This window comes from Podarcis bocagei, assembly GCF_964188305.1.
Source record: "Podarcis bocagei genome assembly, chromosome: 5".
Lineage (NCBI taxonomy): Eukaryota > Metazoa > Chordata > Lepidosauria > Squamata > Lacertidae > Podarcis > Podarcis bocagei.
Window position 1 is genome coordinate 99541636 of NC_138129.1, and position 15193 is coordinate 99556828.

General features: G+C 45.6%; 1 protein-coding gene across 2 annotated transcripts in view; it reads left to right on the forward strand.

The window, feature by feature from the left end:
• The first annotated feature begins 10697 nt into the window (after positions 1–10697).
• SELP (selectin P) overlaps positions 10698–15193 on the forward strand; it is a 31079-nt gene continuing 26583 nt past the window's right edge. The window contains exon 1 of one of the 2 annotated variants that reach the window (XM_081195628.1): positions 10698–10853. The gene's annotated coding sequence lies outside the window, so the exon portion shown is untranslated. The remainder of the gene's footprint in view (positions 10854–15193) is intronic. The other variant, XM_081195627.1, reaches the window with a different exon arrangement.

Sequence of the window (15193 nt, forward strand, 5' to 3'; positions counted from 1 at the left end):
TGTGACTGTCTTTTTTATTTTTATATTACATTATTTTTTATACTATGGGATAAACTCAGAAGCAACTGGTAAATAAAGGTAGGGAGGTTAACTCCTTCCCTCTGCACACCCCCATACATTATCTGACAGCCTCTTTCTTCCCTTAATTATTAGCAATTGCTTTATATCCTCAAGATTTAAAAGGCTGGCTAAGAGGAAAATTATTCCCCCTGAAGCAGGGCTTTAATGTGATTTTAACAAGCAGAAAATCGTTTATATGAGAAAGAGTGTATATGGGAGAGGGAGGGGGGGGTCATGCTGGCCCTCCCTTGGTACACGGCCCTCCCATGGGGAAGAGCAAGCCCAGAAGGGCTCTGTGTTCATCTGTGGGGGGAGGAGAGATGTAAACCAACAAACAAACCCTCCCTCCCCCCCCGCCATGGTCCCAATCCAGCTTTGCCCCCTTCCTCACGCCAGCTATTTGCGTTAAAGCAAAAACAAAAATACAGCTACCCAAGGCAAGCCGCATAACAAAATCCACCATATCCTCACCCCACCCTGGAAAATATTTCTAGGAGTTCTGGGAGGGAAGCAAGGAGCTCTTAGCCGCTAGATGGCGACACTTAAACACCACAGCCCTTATTTCCCCTTCACTTGCTTCACTGAGGGAGAAACTAGACATCTAAAAAGCTGGTATGAACTGGGCTTTGTCCTGGCATTGTAACCTAAAAGACATACTGTATTTTTCACTCTATAAGACGCACCAGACCATAAGACGCACCTAATTTTAGGGGGAGGAAAACAAGAAAAAATAATATTCTGAATCTCAGAAGCCGGAACAGCAAGAGGGATTGCTGCGCAGCGATCCCTCTTGATGTTCTGGCTTCTGGGATAGCTGCGCTGCCTTCACTCGCTCCATAAGACGCACACACATTTCCCCTTACTTTTTGGGAGGGAAAAAGTGAGTCTTATAGAGCAAAAAATACGGTAAATACATACCAGTGTGTGCCATTTAGACATGTTTGGATGCACAGTAGAGGAAGCAAGACATTTGCTGGAAATGACCAATAAATCTCCTGTGAAAACAAAGAAAAACTCATGGTAAAATACTAAATGTTTGTGTGTGAGACACACACACACACACACACACACACAGCATCCTGTCCTCTGCCTGGCTCTGTCTGGTGCATCTCCCTTCGGCTTCTCCCTCTCTGCTTTTCCAGTTTTTTCTTCCTGTAAATATTTCCCTCCCATTGTGTGTGAATTCACCAGACCAGCTCAAGGACTGGAGGAGAAAAGGTGGAAGAAGACGAAGACCCCACACTAAACCCTGGATGTGGCGACCTTGGTGGATGATGAGAACCCAAGGCACAGTCCTGCTTGAGTGGCTTATTCCGCCTGGGGCAGCCGCTGGGTTTTCTCCCTGGTTTGGGGGCAGGGCAGGGAGCTGGGGGCCGTGAGATCCAGGCCTCCTTCCAGCCCAGGCTGGGCATGTCCTGAATATGCCCAGGCACAACAGCTTTTCAGTCCTACCCAACTTGGCATATAGATATCCATGAAATTCTAGGCTGCCCTGTTTCCACATGGGTCAGGGCCAGACTCCATCTCATCCTGTTTTTGTGAAGAAATCTGGAAAATTCCTTTTAAAAAGATCCATATGAGGAAGCAAACTTCAGAAAGGAACTGTGAGGTTGCCTGAGGGCTGTGGCACCTGCTGGGCATGCCATGTAAAGAATGCGGAAGGTTCTCCTGGGGTTGATGGGATTGAAGAATACGTGATCCCTTTGCACTGAAGAAACATGGCTGCCCCCAGGGCTCCATCTGGGCTGTGGGTTCTGTAGGGAACTTGTGTTCCAATCTGTACATGGGTCTGGCCAGAGCAGGTCCAGCAAACCCACTTGGCAGATCCCATCTCCAGTGCCAACACCAGTAGGACAGGGGCCGCAGAAGTTTCCCTGGTGGCTGGGAGAAGGCATCTGACGCTGGACTCCCAGGCTGGATGGCTCTCTGCCCCACTGGCTCCACATTAGTGTTGCAAAGAGGACTGGTGTCAGGAAGCCCGTTGTTCCCTTGTTACACCAACATGAACCAAGGAAGGCAAATTTTTGAAATCCCATCCCTTGAAATGTGTGCAGTTCCCCACATGTTGCATGTGCTCAAATACTGCAGTTTCAGTTCCTCAAAGTTCCAGGACAACTGTTACTTTGTTCCCAGGAGAACAATGTGATTCAGGAAGGTAAACTGGCTTCTCCCATGCCTTAGTGCTTAAGGTAAACCTTTGTCTTCCAGCTGAGTTCCCTTTGGGATTGGATGGAGACGTGGGGCAGCTGTGCTGATGGCAGGGGAAGGGGCTCCAAAAATTCAGGATCGGAAATGTGATTTGTGTGGTGCAGCAGGACAGGACGTAACAGAGTATTGCAAACCACACAGGAAGCCAGTCAGTGTAGCGATGATTCTGCAAACCTTGCAGTAGAATGATAACAAACTTTGTTCCCATGACCTTGAAATCCAGATCCATACTGCTCTTTTCTATTGTATACTAGTTTATTGCAAGGCCAGACCATGTCAGGGCTGAACATGTTTGCTTCCATATTGTAATCCAGTGCAAGCTGTAGACTCTTGAAAAAGGAGGAACATTCTAATTATCATAGTTGCAGCAACAAAATGCTTAACAGAGAAGGCAATATAAGGGCATTTTCAGAAGAGACACTTCATATTTCTCCAATGAAAATAGGGACACCCTAAGGAAAACTGTGACCCCCTGGACCAGAGCACGCCAGGCACTCCTGTCTTCCACTGCCTCCCGCAGTTTAGTCAGACTCATGCTGGTAGCTTCGAGAACACTATCCAACCATCTCATCCTCTGTTGTCCCCTTCTCCTTGTGCCCTCCTTCTTTCCCAACATCAGGGTCTTTTCCAGGAAGTCTTCTCGTGAGGTGGCCAAAGTAAACAACAGCAACAACAAAGGAAAAGCGGGATATTCCAGGATCAAATCAGAAACCAGGATGGCTTCTCTTCAGACTGTCAAACTGTCCCTTCAGCCCCCCCAAACTGTTTGAGGGGCCCAGGGCCCTTACAAAATTGATGGGTATTGCCATTCAAATGGTGCATGTGTGCCACATCTTGTGATTATGTGGGGCAGGGCTTACCTGGACTCCCCCCTGCCCCTGCAACCCTTATGTATGCGCACTGCTGATGGAATAGAGGAAAAGGGTGGGGCTGGCTTGAGCTGCCCCAGTGGAACTTACTTTGAAGCAGACACGCATGGTTCAAACTGTGGATGCTTCAGACTGTAAGCTCCACCAGTTTCAAATACAAGTGCGCTCAATCTGAATTCTTATACACATGCTGTCCCATTCAAGTCAGTGCGAGCACACAAAGGGATCGCTGCAACCCTTTTAAACTGTTAAAAGTGGGAATTTAAATCCCATAGGCTTCCAAGACAGAGCTCAGTTTCATCCACATACTTATACTTAAAATAAAAAAAATCCTTCCAGTAGCACCTTAAAGACCAACTAAGTTGGTTCTTGGTAAGTTAGTTCTTGCAGTGTATCTGAAGAAGTTTGCATGCACACGAAAGCTCATACCAAGAACTAACTCAGTTGGTCTTTAAGGTGCTACTGGAAGGAATTTTTTTATTTTGACTATGGCAGACCAACACGGCTACCTATCTGATACTTATACTTGTCCTTTACAAGATGGTAGTGAATTATGTGCTTTGTTTGAGCACAGGAGCATGGTCAAGCATGGTGCCCCATGCCAATGATATTGTGATGTGGTTTTTTGAGGGGGGGGTGCTGTATGCCTGAGTCCCTTCTAATTTCTGCATCCAGCAAAGGTTAAAATCTAATGGAGAATTCAATTGTTGGACAAGCCAGGCCAGCTTCATGGTGGGTTAATGGCCCCTAAGTCTTGGTTCTTAAGGTAAGTGGCTTTGTGCCAGAGGGCAAGTGGGTGGGTGGGCTTCCTCCCTCACCTGGCTGGTAGTGAGAAGCACAATGGGCAGAGCTGTGTGTGTTTGAGCTGGGCCAGAAGCAAGCAGAAGCCAGAGTGAAGAACATGCTTTTGGAATCCAAGGATGTGGTTATGCTCCCTTGGCAAGGAGATATACCAGCTGCCCAGAGCAGCCGGGGGGGGGGCAGGGGCTGGACAGACGGACAGGCTCCTAGCCAGTCTGAGTAGAGAAGCATGATTTTTGCACCCCCTGGGAAGAAGCAAGTCCTTATGTAGGCTCAGGGTGTATATATGTGTAAATAAACCGTATATCCTAAAGACACCACAGTCTCCACTTTCTCTGCTTCTGAGGAGACCAAACTGTCTTCTGGGTAAGTGCCTACAATGCTTGGAATCTTGCACCCCTCAGATACGGGGGGGGGGAAGAGGGGGGAGGGGTGGTATGTAGCAATACGAAGAAAAAAATAAGGAACTGGAAGTGTGCGCCGCAAAATGAGCACTGGGCTATCAAAAGTAAAATGCAGCTTCCCCACAGTGTCCACTATGGGCCAGTGTTTGCGTTCAACATGCTGCATGTTGCCAAGTTACAGGGAACAAGCCAAGTTACAGGGAACCAGACAGAGGGCCTTCTTTGTAGTGGCGCCCACCCTGTGGAACACCCTCCCTTCAGATGTGAAGGAAGACATCAGGGAAGTTTTTAATATTTAATGCTGTATTGTTTTTAATACTTGATTGGGAGTCGCCCAGAGTGGCTGGGGAAACTCAGCCAGATGGGCGGGGTATAAATAATAAATTATTATTAATTATTATTATAAATCAGGAATAGGGAACCTTTTTAGGTCACGTCCCATTATAGGTAGCCTTCTGGGGCTGCATGCCATTGGTGTGTGTTATACGCCCACACCCTTGGCAGTGTCTTCTATCCAAAGTGCTCAGCCATTTACAATTCACTGCCTTCTTGTAAAGGATACTCTCCTGGAAATACAGTATTTTATTTTATATTTTTACCTTTTGGCCACTGTTGGCATTATTATATTACAACAATAAACTATAATGGATGGAATTCACCTTACCAGTCCCATCAGTGGTTGGAGGATGGATGGAGGCAAATGGATTGAAGTTGTATCCTGACAAGACAGAAGTACAGTTTTGGGGGACAGGAGGCGGGCAGGTGTGGAGGACTCCCTGGTCCTGAATGGAGTAACTGTGCCCTTGAAGGACCAGGTGCGCAGTCTGGGAGTCATTCTGGACCATGGAGGTGCAAGTTAATTCTGTCCTTGGAGCTGCAGGTTAATTCTGTGTCCAGGGCAGCTGTCTACCAGCTCCATCTGGTACGCAGGCTGAGACCCTACCTGCCTGAGCCTTGTCTTCCCAGGGTGGTACATGCTCTGGTTATCTCCTGCTTGGACTACTGCAATGCACTCTATGTGGGGCTACCTTTCAAAGTGACTCGGAAACTACAACTAATTCAGAATGCGGCTGCCAGAATGGTGACTGGGAGCGGCCACCAAGACCATGTAACACTGATCCTAAATAATAATAATTTATTATTTTTACCCTGCCCATCTGGCTGGGTTTCCCCAGCCACTCTGGGCGGTTTCCAATAAAACACTGAAATACAATAACCTATTAAACATTAAAAGCTTCCCTAAACAGGGCTGCCTTCAGATATCTTCTAAAAGTTTGGTAGTTATTTTTATCTTTGACATCTGGTGGGAGGGTGTACCACAGGGTGGGTGCCACTACAAAGAAGGCCCTCTGCCTGGTTCCCTGTAACTTGGCTTCTCGCAGCGAGGGAACCACCAGAAGGCCCTCCGCGCTGGACCTCAGTGTCCGGGCAGAATGGTGGGGGTGGAGATGCTCCTTCAGGTACACTGGCTCCAGGTATGTTTCTGAGCACAATTCAAAGTGTTGGTGCTGACCTTTAAAGCCTTAAATGGCTCCAGCCCTGTATACCTGAAGAAGTAGCTCCACTTCCATTCTCCAACACCAACACCGAGATCCAGCTCCAAGGTCCTTCTGGTGGTTCCCTCATTGTGAGAGGTGAGGCTATAGGGAACCAAGCAGCAGGCCTTTTGGGGATTACCTTTTTGGTAATCCCAGCAGATTTCAACTGGACAGTTTGTGATTTTTAACAGACATCTGAAGGCAGCCCTGTTCAGGAAAGTTTTTAGTGTGTGATGTTGTATTGTGTTTTTACTATTTTTTGTTGGGAGCCAGCCAGAGTGGGTAGGGCAACCCAGTCAGATGAGTGGCATAACAACAACAAACAACAACAACAATAAATGCCATGACTTCTGCTTGTGTCCCCCTCTCCTCCCCCCTGCACCCCCAAATGGATCTGGAAGTCAGGAGAACCCCCAGAATGGTTCTTGGGGCAAGACTGGGGGTATCACTCTATCTGACAAGCTGGAAGGCTTGCACAGATAGAAGGGTGCAATGCTGAATTTCACCTTGTGTTGTACTAGTGTTTATTTAAACACCCCAAAAGTTACACCCCAAAGATATATGTTAAAACATAAGTTCCATGGTTCACAAAATTGTATTCTCCAGTGGGAGGGGGGCTGGTGGCCATTTTGGAAAATGGTGTTGGCAAACTTACACCTCCCTACGCAGGATTCACCCTTTTTTAAAATTATTAAATTATGTCACCAATATTGCCTTCAGCAATGACTTACCTACCAAAGTCTGTTACAGGGACTAGAGGACTACAGTTCCTAGACCTCCATCAGCCATTATCCCCAAAAGTTTCCATTTGAAATTCCAGCAGCCATTAATAAATGAATAATCATATCCGTTTGGGGAATTTCAGCCTTCACATATCCAAATAAAGTAACAAGCAGGTCATAGGTTAAATTATATCCCGTCATTTCATTAATATTTTCCAAAACACTTTCCCAGAAAACGTGTGCTATATCTGTCCTCACATATCTGAACTTCCAAAATCTGTATTCTGCTCCTGGATAGAATTATATACAATGTAATCTTTTATGTGTCAAATACTACCTAATTTTTTTCTTAGTGGTAGTATTCACTTATTAGTGAGTTAAAAGCATGCCTCATCTAAAAATAAAGTAATATATATTCATCCACTAATATACACTATTAAATGTTTTCAACATTGCTGGCTTCTTTCCATATCTTAGTATTATCTAGTATAGTTTGGGATAGAGTTACTTGAAAGTCTACTTGATCCCATACAAAACTTCCCAAGAATTAAGATGTGCCTCAGAGGCCTTGCTTTCTATCAACTTGTGAAATCAACCCAACTGGTGAGCATGAGAGATAGGGCCTTTTATGTGGCGGCTCCCAGATTGTGGAATTCTGTTTAGCTGTTTTATTAGGGAGAAATTCAGTGACAGATTGCTCTGTCAACACAGGTATTTCTTCTTGTCTGATAGAATGATCTGCACTCCCCTCCCCTTGACCTTGCTGTTCCAAGGGTTCACCCAGCCTCTTCCTTGAACCAGTTTGGAGGGCATGGGGGGAGTAGAGTTGGGAAAGGCTTGTATAATAGCATCAGTAGAGGATGGGTGATCCCAGAGTCACGAAGGAAAGCAAAAATAACAAAAATGTTGGACCCCATGGGAAGCAGATATTAAATGCACAATAGAAGCCAACAACTGGAAGAGAGTCTTTGGCAGAAGACAACCTTGGCAAAAGTAAAGAGCCACATTTAAATTAGTGCACCATTTGTACTATAAATCCCAGAGATTTCACAGGATGAACTAGCAATAGTCTTCCCAATGTTGGCATGACTAGAATCCTATTACTTTTGTGATCAGAATGCCCCAAAGTCCAGAGTTTCTGGACAGAGGATTTGGGGAGAATTTCAGGCACTGTTTCTACTATTATTGCCCTGACCCAGTTCCAGCACTTTTGTCTAGTATGGAACGGGCAAGGCCATGAGGCCTTAAGAATGTCAGAGGCCATAAAGAGGCCAAAAGCTTCTTGTAGGTTGCAAACTGAGTCAACAGAGCATGGGAAATTGTTTTATTGGAGAAGTAGACACACCACAGTAGACTGGTTACCAAAAGTGAGTAGAGTACAGTACTTAACTGAAAATGTGAGCATTATTTGTGTTTATCAGCAAATGAGCACTCACCCTCAGACCCCTGAAATAATGCAACCACTGGCTTTTTATTGTTTAAATAAGGTTTGTAAAGAGAGAGAAAGAAAGAGAAGAGATTAAACGAAGAATCTGCTAAAATGGGGAGCCCTGAAATAGCCGGCCATCAGTTCAGGTGAAGAGGCACAACCTGTACTGCTAAGGTAACTAGTTATATGGGAACATGTTTGTGCTGTTTTCTGGTTGTTTTAATGCCCCTGCTGGTCCTTATTGGAGCTTACTTGGAAACATGTAGTAACCATTATATATTTTCTCTCTTAATTTGCTTGGATTCAATCTGGCACAAGGCCTACTTACATTTCTGGACTCCTGGATTGAAAAGGAGCTTCCTCCTTTTGTTTTCTGGTGGACCTATCTATGGCGGGACGAGTGTTTTGGAAATGAGAGCTGAAGTGTGTGTTTCTTTTGTTGTCGTTGGAACGAGCAGCGCAAATTTGGGGGGAGTGGATTAAATCAAAGAGACATATAGGAAAAGCCATCCAAGTAAAAAGAAAAAGCCAGGAAGACTCATGTTTCATTCTCACTGCTCTTGTAAACCTGAGTGTAGGTGACAGCAGAGCTCAGATGACCAAGAACTTCTCCACAGAAAAAAGTTCCCTCCACCTTGAGAGCAAATGCATCAGAGAAATAGATGACTCTCCAAATATGCAGTGGACTTGCACCCGGGGCAGCTCCCCAGCTCATTCCTCTGCCCCTCCCCAAAATTGTTTAGGGCATGCATCTCCACGTTAATAAATGTGCCATGCTAAACATCCATGCAACCCAGCTGCTGTGTATAAATGTGGTGTGTTTTGTTTTAGACTCGGTTTAATACAGCCACATATTTGGTGTCCAGGCTGGAGAGACTCCAGGAGGTGGGTTCCTTGGGCCTTCTTTTGTAGCATATGACATTGTACCCTCCAAGTGTCATGACTCTCCAGGGACAGTCCTGGAATTAAAAAAGCCACCCTGGCTTCTGAATTGTTCCCGGAATGTCCCCATTTCCCCTGCAAGTGCTGCCACCACTGAGCTCAGGGAGGAGGGTGAGCTGGTGCTGGTCCCAAGTGGCAGCTGCGAGGGAGCACCCCGTTGCCTCACCACGCTCTCTCCACAGCTGCTGTTGCTGAGCAGCTCGTAGCAGCCGCTGGAGAGCAGCAGGTGAGGAGGAGGCCCCAGGCAGAGGGCAGGAAGAAAAGGAGAGAGCAAGGAGGCTTGATTTCTTTCGTTTTTGGTACTCTATGCCTCCGTGTCTAACATTTCCCCTTTCAAAAATTTATTTATTGGTGTGTTTTTTCCTTTTTATAAGTCTACCAAAGAATAAAATTAAAATGGAATTCAGAGGTTTTCTCAGGACACTGGTGTAGTGCTGGTGGCACTCACCCTCCTGGGGGACCAGTATTAAGGTGGCAGAAAAGATACAGGTTGCAGCACAAAAGGGAGCAGACAAAATTGTCTGACGCAATGAAGGCATATGTATCTTTGCATGCTCCATTTAAAGCAGTGCTTTTTTTTTTTTAGGCAGTACGCACTGGTACGCAGCACCGCCATCTCTTTCCCCACCACCACCATCTCAACACCACTGTCTCTTGCCCGCCCACCCACTCCCTCCCTCCCCACCTGCCCCTTTGCCTCTTCCTCTGCCACTGCCACTTTCCATGGCTGCAGGAACGGCCTCCTGGAGGCGCTTTGGCGCTACCCTTACAATTGCCAAATTGCCTTCCAACAAGGTGCCTGACTATTGTAAAAAGGTCCTGCCAACATGGGATGCGGGTGGCGCTGTGGTCTAAACCACTGACCCTAGGACTTGCCAATCAGAAGGTCAGCAGTTTGAATCCCCGTGATGGGGTGAGCTCCTGTTGCTCGGTCCCTGCTCCTGCCAACCTATCCGTTTGAAAGCACGTCAAAGTGCAAGTAGATAAATAGGTACCACTCCAGCAGGAAGGTAAACAGTGTTTCTATGCGCTGCTCTGGTTTCAGTGGAAGTGGCTTAGTCATGCTGACCACATGACCAAGAAAAACTGTCTGCAGACAAATGTCAGCTCCCCCAGCCTGTAAAGCGAGATGAGCGCCGCAACCCTAGAGTCGTTTGCTACTGGACTTAATTATCAGGGGTCCTTTACCTTTTTACCCACCAGAACAGAGGCACTTTGGCATGACCTATTTACAATTATCAGGCAGCTTCCTGGAAGGCGATATGGCGATTGTAAAAACGGTCACAACAAAGCACCTCTGGGAGGCCATGCCTACAGCCACAGGAAGCAGCAGCAATGATGGAGGAAGCAGCAAAAGTGTGAGTGGACGGGTGGGCAAGTGGCAGTGGGGTGGTGGTAGAGGCATGGTTGTGTAGCAGCACCTATTTTTCTTGGGGGGGGGAAGCTGATTTCAACACATATATTTCACCCCAAATCTGATTTTGGATGGTGCCCACTCTACTAGCAAGTACATTTGCTTTTTTTAGCGGAGGGGGGGATTCCATCTTGCCACCTGAAATAGATGCCCCTTACTACTTCCAGTTTCTTGCTGCTTCTGCTGTGGCGCTACTATTTTTGTTGCCGTATCCCAGCATCCAAGAAGGGCACTGCTACATGCCCAAACCAACAGCTGACAAGGAGTTAACGCATGTGGTTGTGACAGGACAGCACAGTGAAAGCAGGCAATAGGAAAAGGATGCAATCAGCTTCAGTCTGCTTTAGAGGAAGTGTTTGCCTGGCACAAGAAGGCTGCAGGGAGGAAGGAGGTGTTTAATACTCATGCCTATCCACATAAGAAGCAGCACAGAAAGGAGAAATCAGAAGGGTCAGCATTAAACGTGGTAGGTGCAGTTTCTTCATGGATATGGGGCAAATCCATAGAATTGAGGAATAAGGGACAGTTGAGTATGCTCTGAGCTTCCTCTGTAGATTACCTCTATCTCTGGCATAGCAATGGAACACAAAAGTATTGGGGAGAGTGGCTTCTCCACTGGTGACCATGACCTCAAGGCAAAAGGAAAAAGCCCCCCCCCCCCGTAGCATGCCTACAACTAGTCTCTTATAGGCTGGGTGAGTGGTGCAGAAGTGAATGTGAAAAAATGTGAAAAACTCAGAAACTGTGAATGGGGCTGGGAGCTGTGAAGCCCCCAAGCCCAAACAAGGAAAATTGGGGGAAGGTTGGGGGTGGGGGGTGGGGAATTGAATGAACAGTGAATGAACATTGTTCACAATAATAATGTTGCTTCAGCATGCCAAAGCCCTCGGAGCAGAAATTGTGGGACTATGATTTAGAAGTCTAGTGCTGTACATACAATTCAGGGATCACGTCCACAAATGAAGAACCTGATGGGGAAGTTGCAAAAGTTGTAATTCAGTTTACTAAATCAAATGATTTGCTTGGCATAATTACGACAAGGTAAACTCCTTATTATTTTATTTAGCATATACTGTATTCCTTTTTTGTTATTCCTTATACGTACTTTATTTCAATGGATTTAATCTGTTTTTTACTTTTTTGATGGCCTGTTGCCATGTATGCCAGTTTTCTCCTGTATTGAAAATTCCAGTAAAAATATAGTGTGGGTTTTTCCCCAGTAAAAATATAGTGTGGGTTTTTTTAATACAAAGGTTGTTCTTCAGAAAAACTGCATTCAAATAATACACTACTACAGTATAAAGGTCACAGCTAAATTGCTTTAAAAGGAGTTGGCCAGCTTATTTATGCCTAATTTGGGTGTCATGGATTTTAATAGGACAGCCTGATTTTTACTGGATTAAGTGCCTAGAGTATACAGTTTGTGGAAATGACATGCCAGAATCAATTTTGATTTAAGTTAAACAAGGAAAAACCTATTGAGATTTCATTAGCGACAATTAAAATTACATGCAAATGGCTAATTTTGTCTATGTTTTAGTATGCAGTTGCAGCTGAAGCCATCATCTAAAAAACTTTCATTATAATTTGTATGAATAAAAGAAATTATGTACGGTATATTACTTCATATAGTAAAGGTAATGGGACCCCTGACCATTAGGTCCAGTCATGGCCGACTCTGGGGTTGTGGTGCTCATCTCACTTTATTGGCCGAGGGAGCCGGCGTACAGCTTCCTGGTCATGTGGCCAGCATGACTAAGCTGCTTCTGGCGAACCAGAGCAGCGCATGGAAACACCGTTTACCTTCCCGCTGGAGTGGTACATATTTATCTACTTGAAATTTGACGTGCTTTCGAACTGCTAGGTTGGCAGGAACAGGGACCGAGCAACGGGAGCTCACCCCGTCGCGGGGATTTGACCCGTCGACCTTCTGATCGGCAAGCCCTAGGCTCTGTGGTTTAACCCACAGCGTCCCTATTCACTTCATATTCATATATATAATAAATATTTCTTGGGTATGAGCTGATGGGAAAGTCCCCTTCATAAGTCCCACTGAAACACATAGAATCCATGCTCATACATTTCCCATTGAATTGGACAGTAACCAAGTTGTATATAGCAGCCCTGCTTCAGATAGTACATTAATTAATTAATTAGTTAATTAGTCGCTTTATCTTGCCCAGGGCAACCCAAAGTGACTTACAACCAAGCCAGCAGTTCCAAATCCACACACACAGGCAACCCGAAAGGCCAGGTGAGGTCACAGTCCAAAAAGGCAGGTTCCAGGAACAGTCTAAAGGCAACACAAGAGACAAGAGCCAATAATGATCTGAGGTCAAATCCAAGGCAATCGAAGCACCAACTAACCAACATAGCAGTTGGCTGGTACAAGAAAAGGAACTGAAAGCTTTTAGCCATGTGCCCCAGAGCCTCACCCTGACCACAGCTGGAGGCCATCTGGGCTGCCTGAGCTTGGTCTACTTGTGTGGAGTAGCACAGGGGACCTTGGTCTTCAAGCAGGCACTCTGGCATCTGGCATCTGACTGCTTCTGTGCCTTTACAAGTGAATGTTCTCTTGGGTTTGGGGGAAGCTCAGTCCTCGCCTCGGTATCTGAGCCAGAGCCTGCTGTGTCTGGGGGAAGAGGCTGAAACACCCTGAAGGGTCTGGTATGTCTCCCTGTCCCCCTGCAATGTTGGCCTTGGGGTGCTCTGAAGGGGACTCCTCCAGCAGGGTCATGGCACGTGGCTTAGGAAGGTGGCGGCAGCAGCGGCAGACATATGCTTAGAATTAAGGAGCAGGGCAACTCAAAGTGCACCTTAGCACTGGAATCTTTTTTCAGTACAATAACTGATATGGGGGGGGGATCTGTTCCAGGTTTCCTCCAACCTTCCTTTATTTCAGCAGCCTGATTTTCGGGTGTGTATGTGAGCAAAAGCTGTTGTTGCTCCTGTTAAACAACTGGAAAGCATAAATCCCTGGAGGTGGTTTGCTGAATATCCCCCAGAGACCTACCAGTAGATGCTGAGCTACCTTCCACCCACCCCAGATATAGACTGCAGCCCCATCTGCACTATGCAGTTAAACCTGTGTCATACCACTTTAAACAGTCATGCTTTCCCTCAAGAAAACTTGGGAGCTATAGTTTGTTGAGGGTGCTGAGAGTTGTTAGGCTATCACTATTCCCCTCACAGAGGTACAGTCCTCAGAGTAGTTTAACAAAAAAAATCCCTCTTCCCAAGTGTGGAATCAGGACTGTTTAAAGTGGTATAAGACTGTTTAAAATATGTTGGATGGACCTGCATATAGGCAGTCTTATTATTTATAAATGGCTAGTCTTATAGTCTGCTGTAGATGTTTCAACCTCTTCCTAAATTTCTGGAGAGAAAATTTATGTTGCTGGGAAGAAAGATACAGCATGAGGTTTTCTGGGGGCCTAGTTGAGTGAAGTTTTAGAACGTCAGACCCTAAAACGAGCCTCCAGGATCAGGCCAGGGCCCCATCCAGCCCAGCATTGCTGTTGTGCTGCAAGACATCCCTCCTGCCCTGAGGACTGCCTAAATTCCAAGAATAGAAGGAATGACAACTAGTGTTTGGGTAAAATCAGGTCACAACTTTGTTGACTACAGATGTAAGAGGTTTGAGAGAAGGATTTGCATTTGGGGTCAACCAGAAGTGAAGGAGTCCTTGGCCTTCCTCAAGGAGTAGCTCCCCCAATGGATTGTTTTTTGTTTTGTTTTTTAAATGATATTTATTAGAGGTTTGAAAGTTACAGAAAAAAGAAGAAAGAAACAATAAAAAGTTAAACAAAACAAAACAATACCTTACAATACATTAAAAAATAGAAAAACAAAAAACAATACAGCAAAACACAAAAACCCCCAAAAACATTTAAAAACACATCCAATATTTCCGTATCTTTACCTTTCATTTACTTGTTTCATCGACCTCCTCACACCTCCCTTTTTTGTATTCTAGTTCAATTAGCTATTTCAGCAAATCCTTTCCATCTTTCTCAATTTTTGTTCTATAATTTATCTTAACACAATCTAACCTTAAATTTTCCACTTTGGCCCATTAACAATCTATTTTTACTTAATTCTTTATAACATTTCTGCTAAAGCCATATAGCTTCATTCCAACATCCTTCTAACATTCATTAATTGTACAATATTTCTGTAAATATACTTTGATTTTTTCCCCAGTCTTCTTCCACCGACTCTTCTCCCTGGTCTCGGATTCTGCCAGTCATTTCCGCCAGTTCCATGTAGTCCATCAGCTTCATCTGCCATTCTTCCCGGGTGGGTAGATCTTGTGTCCCCCAATGGATTGTACCTGGAGAGAGCTGTGGCCCCTCGCCCCCTCCTGGGCGTCCAGACAGAGGCTGGATCTAGACACCTCAAAGAAGCGTTTTGGCTTAAAGCGTAAATTTAACCAGGGAAAACAGATAGAGAAAAACGGAACTCCACATCAACATCTGGTGGCACAATGTTATATCACATATACAGCGCATATAAATTGCTTTTTTCTTTACCAGTCTAGCTGAGTCCAGAAGCATCTCTCCTGGACCCCCCTTTTCAGAGGGGCAGGCAGGGGCTACAACCTCCCCTCTGTCCTCTGTCCAAGACTACGCCTACCCATTGCCTATACCACCAAAGTTGTGACAGTTGCTGTGAGGGTGGCAAAAACCAGAAGGGCGGAGCCATTTTGCCAGCTGGTAAAATTCCAACCTGGCCCCAAATACAGCAGCTGACAATGCCACAGGAAGGTCCAGCAGAACAACATGTAACAACAAGATAGGGAGCGAG